Below are 15,193 nucleotides of genomic sequence, written 5' to 3'. Positions count from 1 at the left end.
GCCTATGGCTCCACACAAGGTCTTCTCTTTCCCTGTCCTAAGACAGTACCCGCATGTCAGGCAACGCGCGCCTTTTTACAGGTGTCTCTAATTCTGACTCTGGGCTCTATGTGTTGCTGTGCCTTCTGGTTCGGGTGCAGACAGACGACCTAGAATCTTCTGCCCTCTGGTTTCTGCTATGGGACATACAGTTCCACACAGCTTCGGGCTTCCGGTGCCCAGTTCTTGCGCCTCAGCATGGAAGGAGCTCAGTCGCAGCTCCCTTCCAGCTCCTTAGTTCGCCTGGGTTTCTCACCTCTGGCATGTTCTACAGATGCAACACTTTCTGCTTTTCCTCTCTGGCTTGGAGCTGCAGCACCACATGGCTGCACGGCCCCAGCTCTCCTGCTCACCTCTCTCTCCTCCAACTGACTGTCTGACTAACTAACTCCTCCTCCAAGCCAGAATATATATCTGGGGAAGCTCACCTGAAACCGGGTTCAGAGCTCCCCCTTCTGGCCTGGAATAAGAAAATGTTGCATGTATGTGCGGCAACTCAGGGTCCTGTTCGTCGCAGTGGTATTGCTTTCCTCTCTTGGAGAGTGATGCTACGTTTGGAGGCAAAGAAGGAGTACTGCATCCAGGTACCACAAACATGCATCATGTTCACACTCCAGACCAGAAGGGGGAGCTCTAAGCCTGTTTAAGGTGAACTCCCCTATAAGAACATCCTGATCTGAAGGGAGTTGAGTTCAGTTCCTGTCAGAAAGACAGAGGGAAATGAAGCAGAGGAGCTGTGTAGCCTGAAGTGCTACAGCTCCTGGGAAGAGACATTCAAAAGGCAGAACTGTACTGCAGTGAGCATGAAGGAAGTCCGAGCAAAGGAGAGGATACCAGAAGGGGACCAGCCCTGCACAGGCTGCCTCCTTCTGAGGCGCAGAATCCCGGTAGCCGGAATACCGAGGGAGTAAGGACCTTTATGCTTTACTTCAGAGACCGGCAGGACAGCTAATTGCAGGTTACCTGTCCTCACCTACACCCAGGAGGCATGGTGGCACCCCTCAGAGGTCGGGGCATTCTAGAGTCCCTATAAACAGCCTTGTTGTGTATCCGCTTTTTGGGCTCCCCTGGTGGTTGCTGGTGGTACTGGTGACTTGTTTGCACTTTGCTTCTTCTGTTCACCTGCTTCCATCAGTGTTTGGGAGTTTCCTATTTAGCCTTGCTCTCCAGTCATTTCCTTGCCGGTCATCATTGTAACCAGAGCCTTCGGTTGCATGTTCTTGCTACTAGTCTGCTGATCAGCTAAGTGGACTTTGTCCTTTTGTTTTGTACCTTTTGTCCAGTTTGCAGTTTTTGTAATTCTCTGTAGCTGGAAGCTCTTGCGGGTAGTGTTGAGCGATACTTTCCGATATCGGAAAGTATCGGTATCGGAAAGTATCGGCCGATACCGTCAAAATATCGGATCCAATCCGATACCGATACCCGATCCCAATGCAAGTCAATGGGACGAAAATATCGGAATTAAAATAAACCCTTTATAAACTTGTAGGTTCATTCTACATGAAGGAAAACAACTAAGAATAATGTAGGATGTATTGGGGGACGTGGCGGAGATATTAAAGGGACAGAGGTTTAGCCCAATGTAATAGAATAGCAGGATTTTTAATTTTTTTTTATGAAGTTCGGCGTTAGAAAGAATTTGACTATGTTATTTTTTTTTTTTTTTATGTCAGATATTGATGTTTCACTACTTCCACGCCCTTCACCTTCTTTTTTACTTCTCCCACGCTTTCTTCTTAATTATCCTCATCATCAGCTTCTTTGACATCAACTTCTTCACCTTATTCATCTTCTTCTTCATCTTCTACCTATTATTTTTTGGGTTACATTGTTCATATTCTTTTTATTTTACTATTATCTTCATCATATTCTACTTCTTCATCATATTCTTATTTGTGACAGGCATTCCCGTAGTTGTTATCTATAAAAGTTTGAAGATTACACCTTCCGTTCTGCCTGTCACAAACCAGTTACATTTGTCCGCGTTCAGTTTGGCCTGCAGCATCAGGCTTTATCCAGGGGCACCACGAGGAGGAACGGACTCACCCCCATACACTGCTTAGTCTTCTTCTGCTTATAATTTACATAATATTTTTTTGCTCTGATATTTTGTGTTATGCTTAATGTCCTTCTGCTCTTTGTTCTGCAGCCTCTTGTTCTTCTGCTTCTCGGTCTTCCAGGTCGTCGTCGTCTCCAGGGTCGTCGTCTCCGGGGTCGTCGTCATCGGGGTGGTCTCCGGGGTCGTCGTCATCGGGGTGGTCTTCAGGGTCATCGTCTCCAGGGTCGTCGTCATCACGGTGGTTGTCGTCTCTGGTGTCGTCGTCATCTTAGGGGTGTTCTTCCGGGTCATCGTGTTTAGTCTCTTGAACTTGGAAATGTAGCAGAAGGTACAAGAAGGCTGAGAAAATGCCGAGAACCAGCTGATGGAACTGGAACTCGGATGGCTACCCGAAGGTCCAAGAGCCAATGGAACTACCGAGGACCAGCTGACGTTACTGGAACCCGGTTACTAAGCAGGAGGTACCCGTGCCTGAAAGCACTACCAAGGACCACCTGACGTTGGTGGAACTCGGATACCCAGAGGGAGGCACCTAAGCCAAAGGCTCTGCCCGGAACCAGCTGACGGTACTGGAACCAGGATGGGGAGCAGAAGGTACAAGAGCAAAAGACACTGCCGAGAACCAGCTGACGGTGCTGGAACCCGGATGGGTAGCCGAAGGTCCAAGAGCCAATGGAACTACCGAGGACCAGCTGACGTTACTGGAACCCGGTTACTAAGCAGGAGGTACCCGTGCCTGAAAGCACTACCAAGGACCACCTGACGTTGGTGGAACTCGGATACCCAGAGGGAGGCACCTAAGCCAAAGGCTCTGCCCGGAACCAGCTGACGGTACTGGAACCAGGATGGGGAGCAGAAGGTACAAGAGCAAGTGTCTGCGTGGCTTTTGCAGGACACGATGCCGGCTGCACAGCAGGGGAACAGCTGGCGGTGCTGGACCCCACTGACACATTGGCTGGTGTTTTTCTCTGTGCAGCTAGCACATCTGGGCCCCAACTGGCGGTGTGTTAGAGCCCAGGGACAGCAGGAGGAGGAGCAGGAGGAGGAGGAGCAGGGGGAGGGGAGTGTAGGCCGAAGCCTGCACTGGCGGCAGCTTTGGGTGTGTTGTGTCTGCGTGGCTTTTGCAGGACACGTTGCCGGCTACACAGCAGGGGAACAGCTGGCGGTGCTGGACCCCACTGACACATTGGCGAGGTGTTTGGCTCTGTGCAGCCAGCACTTCCGGACAGCAACTAGCGTTGTTGGAGCCCGGGCTCTGCAGGTGGAGCAGAGTGTAGGCCGAAGCCTACTTGAACCGATTTCAAAGGTCACCTTTAACCCCCCCTCAGGGGTTAGAAAGTAGAAGAGCCACAGCTTATGCAGCAGTAGTGCTGCACAAGTCAAAGGTTGCTCTTTTAATTTTTCTCCTTGCACACGCTGAATGAAACACGTATAACATTTAGCCCTTTATACAGTCAAACTGTGTAATGGAGGCGCGAGTTCCCTTTGTAATGAGACGCAGCACAGGTGTCAAGAATCCCACCTTGGTGCTGGGTGCAGCCTCCCGAGCGTTGTTATTTGCTGTACAGGAGTCTGCGCTGTCGTGTTATCCCCTGGCCTAGCGCCGTTAGCGCTGCCCATCTTCTGGCATCATGTAATGTCGGCCGGTGCGGTTCGCGATGACCATGAATCCCAGCCCCGCAGTGTCTTAACATTGTTAAAACACTGCGGGGCTGGGATTCAGGGCCTGGCGCAGCACATATGTTGGCCTCTCACACTCGGGTCCTTACACCCGCTTCAGACTGTGCGGCGTCATCTGATCCCTTATCGCATGCCACGGCCATGAAGCCGCACAGTCCGAAGAAGGCGGAAGGAGAGGAGGGACAGGCGAACTGATGCACTGATCCTGCCCATCAATCACACCCTCGCAGTCCCAATAAATAAGACACCGAGGGGCGTTGTGTGGGTCAGGGCGGCCGCAGAGGCGCAGGCAGCCAAACAATGATGCCAGAAGACGGGCAGCGCTACCAAGGGGGTTGCAGCGTGTCATTACAAAGGAAAGTCACACCACCGGGACGGTTAAATGGTCACACAGAGGACACATTGCAGACGTGTTTTCAGTTCCACATGTGCGAGGAGAATACGTTTCTGAGCCACCTTGCACACATGCAGCATTACCGCTGTACAAGGTGGCTGGATAACGTAAAAACGCCTGGGGGAGGGGGGACAGGTTCCCTTCAATTTCAGTTCTTGTGTCTGCGTGGCTTTTGCAGGACACGTTGCCGGCTGCACAGCAGGGGAACAGCTGGCGGTGCTGGACCCCACTGACACATTGGCTGGTGTTTTTCTCTGTGCAGCTAGCACATCTGGGCCCCAACTGGCGGTGTGTTAGAGCCCAGGGACAGCAGGAGGAGGAGCAGGAGGAGGAGGAGCAGGGGGAGGGGAGTGTAGGCCGAAGCCTGCACTGGCGGCAGCTTTGGGTGTGTTGTGTCTGCGTGGCTTTTGCAGGACACGTTGCCGGCTACACAGCAGGGGAACAGCTGGCGGTGCTGGACCCCACTGACACATTGGCGAGGTGTTTGGCTCTGTGCAGCCAGCACTTCCGGACAGCAACTAGCGTTGTTGGAGCCCGGGCTCTGCAGGTGGAGCAGAGTGTAGGCCGAAGCCTACTTGAACCGATTTCAAAGGTCACCTTTAACCCCCCCTCAGGGGTTAGAAAGTAGAAGAGCCACAGCTTATGCAGCAGTAGTGCTGCACAAGTCAAAGGTTGCTCTTTTAATTTTTCTCCTTGCACACGCTGAATGAAACACGTATAACATTTAGCCCTTTATACAGTCAAACTGTGTAATGGAGGCGCGAGTTCCCTTTGTAATGAGACGCAGCACAGGTGTCAAGAATCCCACCTTGGTGCTGGGTGCAGCCTCCCGAGCGTTGTTATTTGCTGTACAGGAGTCTGCGCTGTCGTGTTATCCCCTGGCCTAGCGCCGTTAGCGCTGCCCATCTTCTGGCATCATGTAATGTCGGCCGGTGCGGTTCGCGATGACCATGAATCCCAGCCCCGCAGTGTCTTAACATTGTTAAAACACTGCGGGGCTGGGATTCAGGGCCTGGCGCAGCACATATGTTGGCCTCTCACACTCGGGTCCTTACACCCGCTTCAGACTGTGCGGCGTCATCTGATCCCTTATCGCATGCCACGGCCATGAAGCCGCACAGTCCGAAGAAGGCGGAAGGAGAGGAGGGACAGGCGAACTGATGCACTGATCCTGCCCATCAATCACACCCTCGCAGTCCCAATAAATAAGACACCGAGGGGCGTTGTGTGGGTCAGGGCGGCCGCAGAGGCGCAGGCAGCCAAACAATGATGCCAGAAGACGGGCAGCGCTACCAAGGGGGTTGCAGCGTGTCATTACAAAGGAAAGTCACACCACCGGGACGGTTAAATGGTCACACAGAGGACACATTGCAGACGTGTTTTCAGTTCCACATGTGCGAGGAGAATACGTTTCTGAGCCACCTTGCACACATGCAGCATTACCGCTGTACAAGGTGGCTGGATAACGTAAAAACGCCTGGGGGAGGGGGGACAGGTTCCCTTCAATTTCAGTTCTTGTGTCTGCGTGGCTTTTGCAGGACACGTTGCCGGCTGCACAGCAGGGGAACAGCTGGCGGTGCTGGACCCCACTGACACATTGGCTGGTGTTTTTCTCTGTGCAGCTAGCACATCTGGGCCCCAACTGGCGGTGTGTTAGAGCCCAGGGACAGCAGGAGGAGGAGCAGGAGGAGGAGGAGCAGGGGGAGGGGAGTGTAGGCCGAAGCCTGCACTGGCGGCAGCTTTGGGTGTGTTGTGTCTGCGTGGCTTTTGCAGGACACGTTGCCGGCTACACAGCAGGGGAACAGCTGGCGGTGCTGGACCCCACTGACACATTGGCGAGGTGTTTGGCTCTGTGCAGCCAGCACTTCCGGACAGCAACTAGCGTTGTTGGAGCCCGGGCTCTGCAGGTGGAGCAGAGTGTAGGCCGAAGCCTACTTGAACCGATTTCAAAGGTCACCTTTAACCCCCCCTCAGGGGTTAGAAAGTAGAAGAGCCACAGCTTATGCAGCAGTAGTGCTGCACAAGTCAAAGGTTGCTCTTTTAATTTTTCTCCTTGCACACGCTGAATGAAACACGTATAACATTTAGCCCTTTATACAGTCAAACTGTGTAATGGAGGCGCGAGTTCCCTTTGTAATGAGACGCAGCACAGGTGTCAAGAATCCCACCTTGGTGCTGGGTGCAGCCTCCCGAGCGTTGTTATTTGCTGTACAGGAGTCTGCGCTGTCGTGTTATCCCCTGGCCTAGCGCCGTTAGCGCTGCCCATCTTCTGGCATCATGTAATGTCGGCCGGTGCGGTTCGCGATGACCATGAATCCCAGCCCCGCAGTGTCTTAACATTGTTAAAACACTGCGGGGCTGGGATTCAGGGCCTGGCGCAGCACATATGTTGGCCTCTCACACTCGGGTCCTTACACCCGCTTCAGACTGTGCGGCGTCATCTGATCCCTTATCGCATGCCACGGCCATGAAGCCGCACAGTCCGAAGAAGGCGGAAGGAGAGGAGGGACAGGCGAACTGATGCACTGATCCTGCCCATCAATCACACCCTCGCAGTCCCAATAAATAAGACACCGAGGGGCGTTGTGTGGGTCAGGGCGGCCGCAGAGGCGCAGGCAGCCAAACAATGATGCCAGAAGACGGGCAGCGCTACCAAGGGGGTTGCAGCGTGTCATTACAAAGGAAAGTCACACCACCGGGACGGTTAAATGGTCACACAGAGGACACATTGCAGACGTGTTTTCAGTTCCACATGTGCGAGGAGAATACGTTTCTGAGCCACCTTGCACACATGCAGCATTACCGCTGTACAAGGTGGCTGGATAACGTAAAAACGCCTGGGGGAGGGGGGACAGGTTCCCTTCAATTTCAGTTCTTGTGTCTGCGTGGCTTTTGCAGGACACGTTGCCGGCTGCACAGCAGGGGAACAGCTGGCGGTGCTGGACCCCACTGACACATTGGCTGGTGTTTTTCTCTGTGCAGCTAGCACATCTGGGCCCCAACTGGCGGTGTGTTAGAGCCCAGGGACAGCAGGAGGAGGAGCAGGAGGAGGAGGAGCAGGGGGAGGGGAGTGTAGGCCGAAGCCTGCACTGGCGGCAGCTTTGGGTGTGTTGTGTCTGCGTGGCTTTTGCAGGACACGTTGCCGGCTACACAGCAGGGGAACAGCTGGCGGTGCTGGACCCCACTGACACATTGGCGAGGTGTTTGGCTCTGTGCAGCCAGCACTTCCGGACAGCAACTAGCGTTGTTGGAGCCCGGGCTCTGCAGGTGGAGCAGAGTGTAGGCCGAAGCCTACTTGAACCGATTTCAAAGGTCACCTTTAACCCCCCCTCAGGGGTTAGAAAGTAGAAGAGCCACAGCTTATGCAGCAGTAGTGCTGCACAAGTCAAAGGTTGCTCTTTTAATTTTTCTCCTTGCACACGCTGAATGAAACACGTATAACATTTAGCCCTTTATACAGTCAAACTGTGTAATGGAGGCGCGAGTTCCCTTTGTAATGAGACGCAGCACAGGTGTCAAGAATCCCACCTTGGTGCTGGGTGCAGCCTCCCGAGCGTTGTTATTTGCTGTACAGGAGTCTGCGCTGTCGTGTTATCCCCTGGCCTAGCGCCGTTAGCGCTGCCCATCTTCTGGCATCATGTAATGTCGGCCGGTGCGGTTCGCGATGACCATGAATCCCAGCCCCGCAGTGTCTTAACATTGTTAAAACACTGCGGGGCTGGGATTCAGGGCCTGGCGCAGCACATATGTTGGCCTCTCACACTCGTGTCCTTACACCCGCTTCAGACTGTGCGGCGTCATCTGATCCCTTATCGCATGCCACGGCCATGAAGCCGCACAGTCCGAAGAAGGCGGAAGGAGAGGAGGGACAGGCGAACTGATGCACTGATCCTGCCCATCAATCACACCCTCGCAGTCCCAATAAATAAGACACCGAGGGGCGTTGTGTGGGTCAGGGCGGCCGCAGAGGCGCAGGCAGCCAAACAATGATGCCAGAAGACGGGCAGCGCTACCAAGGGGGTTGCAGCGTGTCATTACAAAGGAAAGTCACACCACCGGGACGGTTAAATGGTCACACAGAGGACACATTGCAGACGTGTTTTCAGTTCCACATGTGCGAGGAGAATACGTTTCTGAGCCACCTTGCACACATGCAGCATTACCGCTGTACAAGGTGGCTGGATAACGTAAAAACGCCTGGGGGAGGGGGGACAGGTTCCCTTCAATTTCAGTTCTTGTGTCTGCGTGGCTTTTGCAGGACACGTTGCCGGCTGCACAGCAGGGGAACAGCTGGCGGTGCTGGACCCCACTGACACATTGGCTGGTGTTTTTCTCTGTGCAGCTAGCACATCTGGGCCCCAACTGGCGGTGTGTTAGAGCCCAGGGACAGCAGGAGGAGGAGCAGGAGGAGGAGGAGCAGGGGGAGGGGAGTGTAGGCCGAAGCCTGCACTGGCGGCAGCTTTGGGTGTGTTGTGTCTGCGTGGCTTTTGCAGGACACGTTGCCGGCTACACAGCAGGGGAACAGCTGGCGGTGCTGGACCCCACTGACACATTGGCGAGGTGTTTGGCTCTGTGCAGCCAGCACTTCCGGACAGCAACTAGCGTTGTTGGAGCCCGGGCTCTGCAGGTGGAGCAGAGTGTAGGCCGAAGCCTACTTGAACCGATTTCAAAGGTCACCTTTAACCCCCCCTCAGGGGTTAGAAAGTAGAAGAGCCACAGCTTATGCAGCAGTAGTGCTGCACAAGTCAAAGGTTGCTCTTTTAATTTTTCTCCTTGCACACGCTGAATGAAACACGTATAACATTTAGCCCTTTATACAGTCAAACTGTGTGATGGAGGCGCGAGTTCCCTTTGTAATGAGACGCAGCACAGGTGTCAAGAATCCCACCTTGGTGCTGGGTGCAGCCTCCCGAGCGTTGTTATTTGCTGTACAGGAGTCTGCGCTGTCGTGTTATCCCCTGGCCTAGCGCCGTTAGCGCTGCCCATCTTCTGGCATCATGTAATGTCGGCCGGTGCGGTTCGCGATGACCATGAATCCCAGCCCCGCAGTGTCTTAACATTGTTAAAACACTGCGGGGCTGGGATTCAGGGCCTGGCGCAGCACATATGTTGGCCTCTCACACTCGGGTCCTTACACCCGCTTCAGACTGTGCGGCGTCATCTGATCCCTTATCGCATGCCACGGCCATGAAGCCGCACAGTCCGAAGAAGGCGGAAGGAGAGGAGGGACAGGCGAACTGATGCACTGATCCTGCCCATCAATCACACCCTCGCAGTCCCAATAAATAAGACACCGAGGGGCGTTGTGTGGGTCAGGGCGGCCGCAGAGGCGCAGCCAGCCAAACAATGATGCCAGAAGACGGGCAGCGTTACCAAGGAGCTTGTTGCGTGTGTCAATACAAAGTCAAATCACACCTGAGGGACGTTTTAATGGTCACAGAGGACACATTTTTGACGTGTTCACTTCAACATGGGCAAGGAGAATAAGTTTCTGAGCCACCTTGAACACATGCAGCATTACTGCTGTTCAAGGTAGCTGTAAAACATAGAAACACCTGGGGGAGGGGGGACAGGTTCCCTTCAATTTCAGTTCTTGTGTCTGCGTGGCGGTCGCAGGACACGTTGCCGGCTACACAGCAGGGGAACAGCTGGCGGTGCTGAACCCCACTGACACATTGGCTGGTGTTTTTCTCTGTGCAGCTAGCACATCTGGGCAAAAACTGGCGGTGTTAGAGCCCAGGGTCAGCAGGAGGAGCAGGGGGAGCGGAGTGTAGGCCGAAGCCTGCACTCGAGCAAGTTGAAAGGAAACCTTTAACCCCCCCCCCCCCCCCAGGCGTTTGTAGCTGAAAGAGCCATTGTGTACAGCACTAATGCTGGAAAAGGTAAACTTAGCTCTTTTAATTATGGTCCTTGTACATGCGGAACCAAACATTTATGAAATGTGTCTCCTCACAGCGTTAAACCGTCCGGTAGGTGGAACTTTCCTTTGTCGTGTGACGCAGCACAGCCATCATTTTTACCCCCTTGGCGCCGTGCGCCCCCTCCTCAGCGTTGTTTGAATCTGTCCCGGAGCCTGCGCTGTTAGGTTAGCCCTTGGCCATGCACACATGTTGCGCTGCCCATCTTCTGACCTCATTTGGTGTCAGGCTGGCTGCGCCTGTGCGGGTGCGCTGGCCGAGATCCCGCCTCGCAGTGTCGTCTAATGTAATCCCACCGCGGGCCTGTGATCCGTGCCCGTGCGCAGTGCATATCCTCTCCTCTCACTCCCCTCCCTACGGCTTTTTCAGACTGTGCGGTGTCACGGCCGTGGCATGCTATTAGGGACCAGCTGACATCGCACAGTCTGAAGAAGCCGTAGGGAGGGGAGTGAGAGGAGAGGATATGCACTGCGCACGGGCACGGATCACAGGCCCGCGGTGGGATTACATTAGACGACACTGCGAGGCGGGATCTCGGCCAGCGCACCCGCACAGGCGCAGCCAGCCTGACACCAAATGAGGTCAGAAGACGGGCAGCGCAACATGTGTGCATGGCCAAGGGCTAACCTAACAGCGCAGGCTCCGGGACAGATTCAAACAACGCTGAGGAGGGGGCGCACGGCGCCAAGGGGGTAAAAATGATGGCTGTGCTGCGTCACACGACAAAGGAAAGTTCCACCTACCGGACGGTTTAACGCTGTGTGGGGACACATTTCATAAGTGTTAGGTTCAGCATGTGCAAGGAGCATCACGAAAAGAGGCACTTTTTCCCTTTGCATTATTACTGCTGCACAAGGTGGCTCCTTCAGTAACAAACGCCTGGGGGGGGGGGGGTCAGGTTCCCTTACATTTAACTTGTTGTGTCTGCGTGGCGGTCGCAGTACACGTTGCCGTATACACAGCAGGGGAACAGCTGGCGGTGCTGAACCCCACTAACACATTGGCGAGGTGTTTGGCTCTGTGCGTACAGCACTTCTGGACGGCAACTAGCGGTGTTGGAGCCCAGGGACAGGTGGAGGAGGAGGAGGTTGGAGGAGGTTGGAGGAGGTAGGAGGGATTGCCACACACACAGCAGGGGAACAGCTGACGTTACTGAACCCCAATAACAGAGGAGGGACTGTTGACTGTGCGTACAGCACTTCTGGACGGCAACTGGCGGTGTTGGAGCCCAGGGACAGGTGGAGGAGGAGGAGGTAGGAGGAGGTAGGAGGGATTGCCACACACACAGCAGGGGAACAGCTGACGTTACTGAACCCCAATAACAGAGGAGGGACTGTTGACTGTGCGTACAGCACTTCTGGACGGCAACTGGCGGTGTTGGAGCCCAGGGACAGGTGGAGGAGGAGGAGGTTGGAGGAGGTAGGAGGGATTGCCACACACACAGCAGGGGAACAGCTGACGTTACTGAACCCCAATAACAGAGGAGCGACTGTTGACTGTGCGTACAGCACTTCTGGACGGCAACTGGCGGTGTTGGAGCCCAGGGACAGGTGGAGGAGGAGGAGGTTGGAGGAGGTAGGAGGGATTGCCACACACACAGCAGGGGAACAGCTGACGTTACTGAACCCCAATAACAGAGGAGGGACTGTTGACTGTGCGTACAGCACTTCTGGACGGCAACTGGCGGTGTTGGAGCCCAGGGACAGGTGGAGGAGGAGGAGGTAGGAGGAGGTAGGAGGGATTGCCACACACACAGCAGGGGAACAGCTGACGTTACTGAACCCCAATAACAGAGGAGGGACTGTTGACTGTGCGTACAGCACTTCTGGACGGCAACTGGCGGTGTTGGAGCCCAGGGACAGGTGGAGGAGGAGGAGGTTGGAGGAGGTAGGAGGGATTGCCACACACACAGCAGGGGAACAGCTGACGTTACTGAACCCCAATAACAGAGGAGCGACTGTTGACTGTGCGTACAGCACTTCTGGACGGCAACTGGCGGTGTTGGAGCCCAGGGACAGGTGGAGGAGGAGGAGGTTGGAGGAGGTAGGAGGGATTGCCACACACACAGCAGGGGAACAGCTGACGTTACTGAACCCCAATAACAGAGGAGGGACTGTTGACTGTGCGTACAGCACTTCTGGACGGCAACTGGCGGTGTTGGAGCCCAGGGACAGGTGGAGGAGGAGGAGGTTGGAGGAGGTAGGAGGGATTGCCACACACACAGCAGGGGAACAGCTGACGTTACTGAACCCCAATAACAGAGGATCGACTGTTGACTGTGCGTACAGCACTTCTGGATGGCAACTGGCGGTGTTGGAGCCCAGGGACAGGTGGAGGAGGAGGAGGTTGGAGGAGGTAGGAGGGATTGCCACACACACAGCAGGGGAACAGCTGACGTTACTGAACCCCAATAACAGAGGAGGGACTGTTGACTGTGCGTACAGCACTTCTGGACGGCAACTGGCGGTGTTGGAGCCCAGGGACAGGTGGAGGAGGAGGAGGTTGGAGGAGGTAGGAGGGATTGCCACACACACAGCAGGGGAACAGCTGACGTTACTGAACCCCAATAACAGAGGAGCGACTGTTGACTGTGCGTACAGCACTTCTGGACGGCAACTGGCGGTGTTGGAGCCCAGGGACAGGTGGAGGAGGAGGAGGTTGGAGGAGGTAGGAGGGATTGCCACACACACAGCAGGGGAACAGCTGACGTTACTGAACCCCAATAACAGAGGAGCGACTGTTGACTGTGCGTACAGCACTTCTGGACGGCAACTGGCGGTGTTGGAGCCCAGGGACAGGTGGAGGAGGAGGAGGTTGGAGGAGGTAGGAGGGATTGCCACACACACAGCAGGGGAACAGCTGACGTTACTGAACCCCAATAACAGAGGAGCGACTGTTGACTGTGCGTACAGCACTTCTGGACGGCAACTGGCGGTGTTGGAGCCCAGGGACAGGTGGAGGAGGAGGAGGTTGGAGGAGGTAGGAGGGATTGCCACACACACAGCAGGGGAACAGCTGACGTTACTGAACCCCAATAACAGAGGAGCGACTGTTGGGACTGTGTGTACAGCACTACCAGGCAACAACTAGCGGTGTTGGAGCCCAGGGACAGGTGGAAAAGCAGAGGAACACAATGTAGGCCGAAGCCTGAGAAAGTCGAAAGGGAACCTTTAACCCCCCCCCAAGGCGTTTGTAGCTGAAAGAGCCAGCTTGTGCAGCACAAAAGATGCAAAAGGAAAAGGTGGCTCTTTTCATCATGCTCCTTGCAAACACAGAACTAAACACTTATAAAATGTGTCCCCTGCAACCGTAAAACCGTCCCGGAGGTGGGACTTTCCTTCGTAATGTGACGCAGCCCAGCCGTCATTCCTACCCCCCCGGCGCCGCGCACCGGCTCCTCAGCGTTGTTTTATTCCGTCCAGGAGCCTGCGCTGTTATGTTATCCCGTGGCCAGGCACACTTAGCGCTGCCCGTCTTCTGGCATCATTTGGTGTCTGGATGGCTGCGCCTGTGCGGCCGCGCTGGCAGAGAGCCCGCCTCGCAGTGTCTTCTGATTTAATCCCACTGGGGGCCTGGGATCCATGGACATGCGCAGTGCATATCTGAACCTCCACCTCTCACTCATCTCCCTATGGCTTCTTCAGACTGTGCGGTGTCACGGCCGTGGCATGCTGTTAGGGACCAGCTGACACCGAACAGTCTGAAGAAGCCATAGGGAAATGAGTGAGAGGTGGAGGTTCAGATATGCACTGCGCATGTCCATGGATCCCAGGCCCCCAGTGGGATTAAATCAGAAGACACTGCGAGGCGGGCTCTCTGCCAGCGCAGCCGCACAGGCGCAGCCATCCAGACACCAAATGATGCCAGAAGACGGGCAGCGCTAAGTGTGCCTGGCCACGGGATAACATAACAGCGCAGGCTCCTGGACGGAATAAAACAACGCTGAGGAGCCGGTGCGCGGCGCCGGGGGGGTAGGAATGACGGCTGGGCTGCGTCACATTACGAAGGAAAGTCCCACCTCCGGGACGGTTTTACGGTATCAGTGGACACATTTTATAAGTGTTAAGTTCTGCGTGTGCAAGGAGCTAAACAAAAATAGCTACCTTTTCCTTGGGCAGCATTACTGCTGCACAAGGTGGCTCTTTCAGTAACAAACGCCTTGGGGGGGGGGGACAGATTCCCTTACATTTCAGTTGTTGTGTCAGCGTGGCGGTCGCATGACACATTGCCGGCTACACAGCTGGGGATCAGCTGACGTTACTGAAACCCAATAACACTGGGTCGTATGTTTTGACTGTGCAGACGGCACGTCTGAGCCTCAACTGGCGGTGTTGGAGCCCAGGAATTTAAGTTCAGGTGGTAGAAAGATGAACACAACAGGAGACCTGGATAACGTATACAGTGACCTAATTATTCAATCAGGAGGAGGAGTGGCAAATTCCGGCGAGATCCAGGCCTTGTTCATTTTCAGGAAAGTAAGCCGGTCAACGTTATCGGAGGATAGTCGCATGCGACGGTCAGTTAGTACACCACCTGCAGCACTAAAGACACGTTCCGATAATACACTGGCCGCAGGGCAAGACAGCACCTCCAATGCATACTGGCTTAGCTCTGGCCATGTATCCAGCTTTGAGACCCAAAACTTGAAAGGGGAAGAGCCGTCTGGGAGTACAGCAAGAGGGCAAGACATGTAGTCTGTCACCATCTGACGGAACCGTTGCCTCCTGCTGACTGGAGCCGTCTGTGATGGTGTAGACTTTTGTGGCGGGCACAGAAAACTGTGCCACAGTTCGGCCATACTGGTCTTGCCTTGGGCAGAGGCACTGCTTCTGCTCCCTCTTTGTGCAGAGCCTCCACCACGGCCTGGACGCACTGAGCTGCTTTGGAATGCACTAGCAGCACTTCTCTCAGTTGGAATGGAGAAGATGATGGAATTGACCAGTGTGTCTTGGTACTCCCGCATTTTTCGCTCCCGGTTCAACGGTGTGATGAGGCTTTCTACGTTGTCCCGGTAGCGAGGATCGAGGAGGGTGAACACCCAATAATCAGACATGTTGAGAATGTGGGCGATGCGGCGGTCGTTTCTCAGGCACTGCAGCATGT

Source organism: Ranitomeya variabilis, chromosome 5 (assembly GCF_051348905.1).
Source record: "Ranitomeya variabilis isolate aRanVar5 chromosome 5, aRanVar5.hap1, whole genome shotgun sequence".
NCBI lineage: Eukaryota > Metazoa > Chordata > Amphibia > Anura > Dendrobatidae > Ranitomeya > Ranitomeya variabilis.
Note: the sequence above shows the minus strand (reverse complement) of the source record.